Consider the following 5,915-nt stretch of genomic DNA (forward strand, 5'->3'; position numbering starts at 1 on the left):
ATATGTAACTAAGATTTATAGTCTTGGTGTTGTCAGTGTCCACAAAAGAATTGGCTCTCACCTCAAAAGTGCCTGTAACTCCCAGAACACAGATTGACATTACCCCAAAACTTGGTGTTCCAATATGGAAACAGTTTTATGGAATTTTTATAATTTCACAGAACAAAGAAAAGTATAAATCAAGGCAAATTTAAAATGCATTTGTGTATATATAAGACTGGTTGGTACACTGAGAAAGGGGAAGCCTGCTTATAGTTCCAAGGTATTATCTGATGACATTCATAGCTCTTGGATAGGTAGGAGCTAGTGTTCTGCTAAAATAATGGCTTTTGATAGGTTTGATTCATTATCAAGAGATTTTAATTTAAATTAATAGCTTCTAAAACATTTTTCTATCTAATATCAAAAGGTGTCAGTTCAGATGCAGAGCAGTCCAAGGAATGGTTGTTCAAGAGGCTAAACTTGACCCCAGATAATGTTATGAGCCTCTGATTCTACTCAAGTCCAGAATTTCTGTAGTACTGAAATTCCAATCTGACCATGAGTCTCTGTAATCACTGACTCATTCCAGGAGTTTTTAGTTCACAGCCAGATACAACATTCTTTCAGGAATTGCCATTCACAGTAGAATCTCCACATTTGTTCCCTTACTTGTAGTGTGAGGGTTATTATGGTTGGAAAGAACAAATGGAGGGCATTGCAGTGAACCAGAAGCAATATCATATTCCTAGAGAAATTAAAGAAATTAATGACACCATCAAGGATAAAAAGATGCAGAGATAATGATATTTTGCTGACTTCAATAGTGGGGTTATCATGAATTATCAGTATGATTCCAGAAGAATTATAAATGAAAACATGGATAGCTGCAAAATGGAGAACAGTAAAATTATGGAATATAAGACTGACTCACCTTCATTTTTGCTATTTGTTTTGTGATTTTTTTCCCCTAGAAAATAATTTTTATTCAGGTGTACAAATGTCATGAATATTCTACTGTTTTAGGTGTTAACCTGAAAATGAGGTGATTTCAATCAATAGGGTTAGATTTCTAAGGCATGAGATACAGGTACAATACAAGCACACAAAGTGTGCAATCTATGTAGATGTGACTGGGAATGCAGTAATTATCTATAATATTCTCTATATATTTGTATACAGGAGATACTTAGAAGGCATATGGAAATGTAGGCTATGCCCAATCTGTAACATCAAAAGATAAAAGGACTGGTTAATAAAAAATTATTGAGGAAAATAGGATGATCATATAGCCATATTGTCCCATGAATAACAAAGTTTTGTGTATGCTCTGTCTTTTCCAGATATATGAAATAGACTTCCACTAATGCTCTTAAGATGAATAAACTCATTTATGTCCTTATTAAAGAATTTTCTTTATTTCCAAGTTGGACTTCGAATCTTAGCCCATATATTTTTCTCTTCTTTCTTTTTTCCTATAATTTCATAATCATAGGTCACAGACCTTAGCCCAGAGACCTTCATTCACATAATGGTCATTCTCACTAGAAGGAATATCTGCCTTAGAGGCACATATGAGTGATAGGATGTTGAGGATGACTTCAAATGTGAGGAAACTTTTTTTAATTAGATGTTTTCTTTATTTACATTGCAAATTTTACCCCCTCTGAAAACACCCCTATCTCATCCCTTCACTCCCTTCTCACTAACCCACCCCATCCCGCTTCCCTGTCCTGGCATTCCCATATACTGGGCCTTCATGAGACCAAAGGCCTGTCTTCCTATTGATGTCCCACAAGGCCATCCTCTGCTACATATGTGGCTGGAGCCATGGAGCTCTTCATGTGTATTCTTTGGTTGGTGGTTTAGACCCTGGAAGCTCTGGGGGTACCGGTTGGTTCACATGGTTTCTCCTGTGGGGCTATAAACTCCTTCTGCTCCTTGTGTTCTTTCTCTAACTCCTCCATTGGGGATTTTGTGCTCAGTCCAATGGATGACTGTGAGCATCCATTTCTGTACTAGTCAGGCACTGGCAGAGCCTCTCAGGAGAGAGCTATATTATGCTCCTGTCATGAAACTGCCCGCAGTTTCATGAACTGGGTTCTCTCAGCCAGGAGGGAATAAAGGACCTGAAATAGGGGGTTTGAAATGCAAAGAGAAAACATGAAGCCATGTTGCATCCCAATCAAGGCTCCATTTTACTTGAAATAAGCTAGGGTTTTTATAGTCACAGGAGAAACTGAAACCAATTCTCTAGATTACACTGCAAAGAAGGTTCAGGTGCCAAAGTCCCCAGGTTGGGAAGATCTTCAGGCAGTGAGCATACTCAGGTGGCAGGCGTGCTCAGGTGGTGGGTGTGTTTAGGTGGTGGGTGTGCTCAGGTGGTGGGCATGCTCAGGTGGTGGGCATACTCAGGCGGCTTCTTCAAAGACAAACTGACAGTCAACAGAGAGCATCTGTCTTAGCTCCCAGGTTTTAGCCCCCAAGCAGAGGCTGCCAGAAGTCCGATGGCTGAAGTGAAGGGGGAAGGTAACAATTCCTCCCTTTTTATTTAAAAAAAAATTAGCAGGACTAAGGCATAATCAAACATCATGGTTTTGCATGGGAATTTTCACAGTGCCTGGGTGAATCTTATCTGCAGTATAATATCTATTGGCAAAATATCTGACCTGTCCTTGAGAACACGTACATCTAGATTGTACTACAAACTGGGCTTATTTCATGTTTTTTTCAAAAACAGCCACTCAGCACGTGCCTCTGTCTTAGGTTGATTTCTTTGCCAGAGACCTAACTCGCTGAACACAGGTTCTCAAAATGCACATTCTTCCGTGCTCCCAATGCCAAGACATGCCTTTACTGCTTGCAAAGTCCACAAGCTGCCACAGTCTTTTTGAAAACCACTTTCTCTGAAGTTATTGTAAAGCTGCACGCTAGTGTATTGGAGATGAGTGTAGGCAACTGATTGAGCTGCAAAGTATCAGCTCCAACTCTGAGAACCTTTGCTGAGAACAAGCCTCAATTCAAATGCAAAGTAGTAAATTCAGGCTAATACTTCGGGATTTCACCAGCCTGAAACAGTTAAATGCTGTAGTAGTGACTATACTTTTGCTCCGTGCATGAGCAAGTGAATTTGAATTGTTTATTTAGCTTTGAGAGAAAGCAAATTTTTGAATTAAGCAGGCATTTCCAGAGTGACAGAAAAAGCTGTCAGCTCAAAAGCAAAAGCAAAAGCAAAAAAAAATTTCAGTAGTGTGTTTAAGCACATTTACTAAGAAGGCTGTGGATCTGAGTCCACGTATTAATCTTTCAGGAAGCCAACACACTCCATCCTCTTTCTGAGAAAAAATACACACGGACCCTCTGCCCCAAACCAAAACAGGATCTGGACCATGCCAGGTATTAGTGAGTGGATCTCTCCACCTTACCATTGCATATGAACTTGAAGTATTAGGATGCCAGTGTCGGTCTGCAGCAGACTGACCTTTGATGTGAATCTGCAAGTTCAAAACAAATAACACAAAAGCATGGTGTGCCTTTGGAGACCTAGGTGGCTACAAATTCCCTCCTATAGTTTTCAAAAGTCAATTTTTAAGAGCGCAGTGTGCACGTTCAGCAATCCTTTGTTCCATTGGGTTATAGAGAATTCCAGTTTTATGTTTGATGCCAAAATTTTCACAAATGATAGAAAGTTTTTGCTAGAATTAGCTGGCCATTGTCCGTTTTAATAACTTTAGGTAAGCCCATAACATTAAAGGCTTGTAAACAATGATCAATTACATTTCTGGAGGCCTCTCCTGAATGCAGGGAAGCAAATATGAATCCTGAACAAGTATCAATACAGACATGTATATATTTAAGCTTTCCGAATTCTGCATAATGAGTTATATCCATCTGCCAAATATGATTGGGCATAAGGCCTCTTGGATTTACCCCTAAATGAGGAACTGGAGATAAAATAACACAATTAGGGCATTGTTTCACAATCATTCTTGCTTGTCCTTTGGAAACTTTATGTTTAAGTCTTAAGGTATGGCTAGAAAGATGGAATTTATTATGATCCCATTTAGCTAGTGCAACAGGATCTGAAACTACGACTTCTTCTATAAGAGCTCTATCAATACAATTATTACCTTCCGCCAATGGTCCAGGAAGACCAGAATGAGCTCATATATGACCAATATAAAACTGATTTTTTCGTGCAAGAATGACATTTTGCTATTGTGAAAATAAGGATCCTGCTGTAGTATTAAAATTAAATGTACAGCAAGTTTCTAGTAAAGGAACTGACTGTGCCATGTATAGGCTATCAGTGAAAAGATTGAAAGCATCATTCACAGCCTGAAACACATCTAATACTGCTGTTAATTCAGTTAACTGAGCTGAGAGACCAGGAATCTCTATGACTACCTGTTGATTATTAATAAGACATCCAACTCGTCGTTTAGAGAACGTCAGTAAATACCACAAGGGCATTACTCAAAGGCTGTGAAGAAGTCATGTTAGGAAATATCACTTCATGCACATTTAAGAATTTTATCAATTTATCCTGAGGATAATGATTATTTATAATTCCCTGAAATCCTATCTGAGCAAGCAACCAATCAGTACTATGCTGTTTTAACCAGGAATCTTGACCTAAAGTAAAAGGCTGAATGATAAATAACATCTGTATAAATAACATTATACGAATCATGAGTTTGCACTTTTCTGGAGCTATCTGCAGTCCCTTTTCAGCTAAGGCAACTTGTAAGTCTCTATAACATACAAGTACATCCTGAGGATTTTTTCCTGCTAATAGGACATCATCTGTGTAATGGGCAATATATATCATTGACCATTTTTTCCTTATAGGATCAATGACTTGTGCCACAAATTTTTGACATAATGTAGGACTATTAGCCATTCCCTGAGGAAGGACTGTCCATTGATATCTTTCATAGGTTCTTTAAAATTAACAGATGGAACACTAAAAGCAAATCTCTCACAATCCTCAGGGTGCAAAGGAATTGTAAAGAAACAGTCTTTTAAATCCATAACTATTTTATAATATCCTTTTGGAATTGCCACTGGAGATGGAAGTCCAGTTTGCAATGCTCCCATAACTACCATTGTTTTATTTATCTTTCTTAGATCTTGTAACAATCTCCATTTACCTGATTTTTTCTAATTGACAAATATTGGCGTATTCCATGGGGAATTGGATTCCCTCAGATGTCCTGCTTCCAATTGCTCCTGCACTAGCAAAGAAACAGCTTCTATCTTTTCTTCAGATAAAGACCACTGATCAACCCACACTGGAATATTATTAATCCACTGGATTTTATCTGCATGGGATGCAGGCAAGATAGTGGCCATCATGGAAAATACTTCAAACCTTTAGTATTAGATTGAAGCTTAGGGCCTCCAGATGTTTTAATGTCCTGTTCTGTCCTCTGCTTATTAGCTATTTCACTAGGACTACACATAGCAAGACCCATTTGTGACAACAGATCTCTTCCCCACAGAGTAACAGGCAGATTTGACATAACATAAGGCTGAATTTGTCCTGAATTACCTTCCTCATCTCTCCAGGTTAGAAGCTTAGAGCTTTGTTTTGGGTTATTAGCATAACCAATTCCTTGGAGAGGAGCTATTGTCTCAGATAAAGCCCAAGTTGAGGGCCAGTCTTGTCCTCTAATGATAGTCACATCAGCTCCAGTATCTATTAAACCTTCAAAACTTTTTCCTTCAATAATTAATTTAAGATTAGGTCTTTTGCTAGTGATAGATTGTACCCACTATATATCAGAAGAACCAAAACAACTCTGTCCTCTTTTTTTGTATCAAAATTAGAAGGCATTGTATACAGAGGGATTAAAATAAGCTGAACAATTCTCTGATTAGCAGGTACTGTAATAACACCACGAGGTGAAGCAGCCATAATCTTAATCTCCCCC

At 38.3% G+C, this 5,915-nt stretch overlaps 1 pseudogene; it reads left to right on the forward strand.

The window, feature by feature from the left end:
- Window positions 1-1,372: 1,372 nt before the first annotated feature.
- Window positions 1,373-5,915, forward strand: part of LOC116098133 — an 8,155-nt pseudogene continuing 3,612 nt past the window's right edge.

Source organism: Mastomys coucha, unplaced genomic scaffold (genome assembly GCF_008632895.1).
Source record: "Mastomys coucha isolate ucsf_1 unplaced genomic scaffold, UCSF_Mcou_1 pScaffold20, whole genome shotgun sequence".
NCBI classification, from domain to species: Eukaryota; Metazoa; Chordata; class Mammalia; order Rodentia; family Muridae; genus Mastomys; species Mastomys coucha.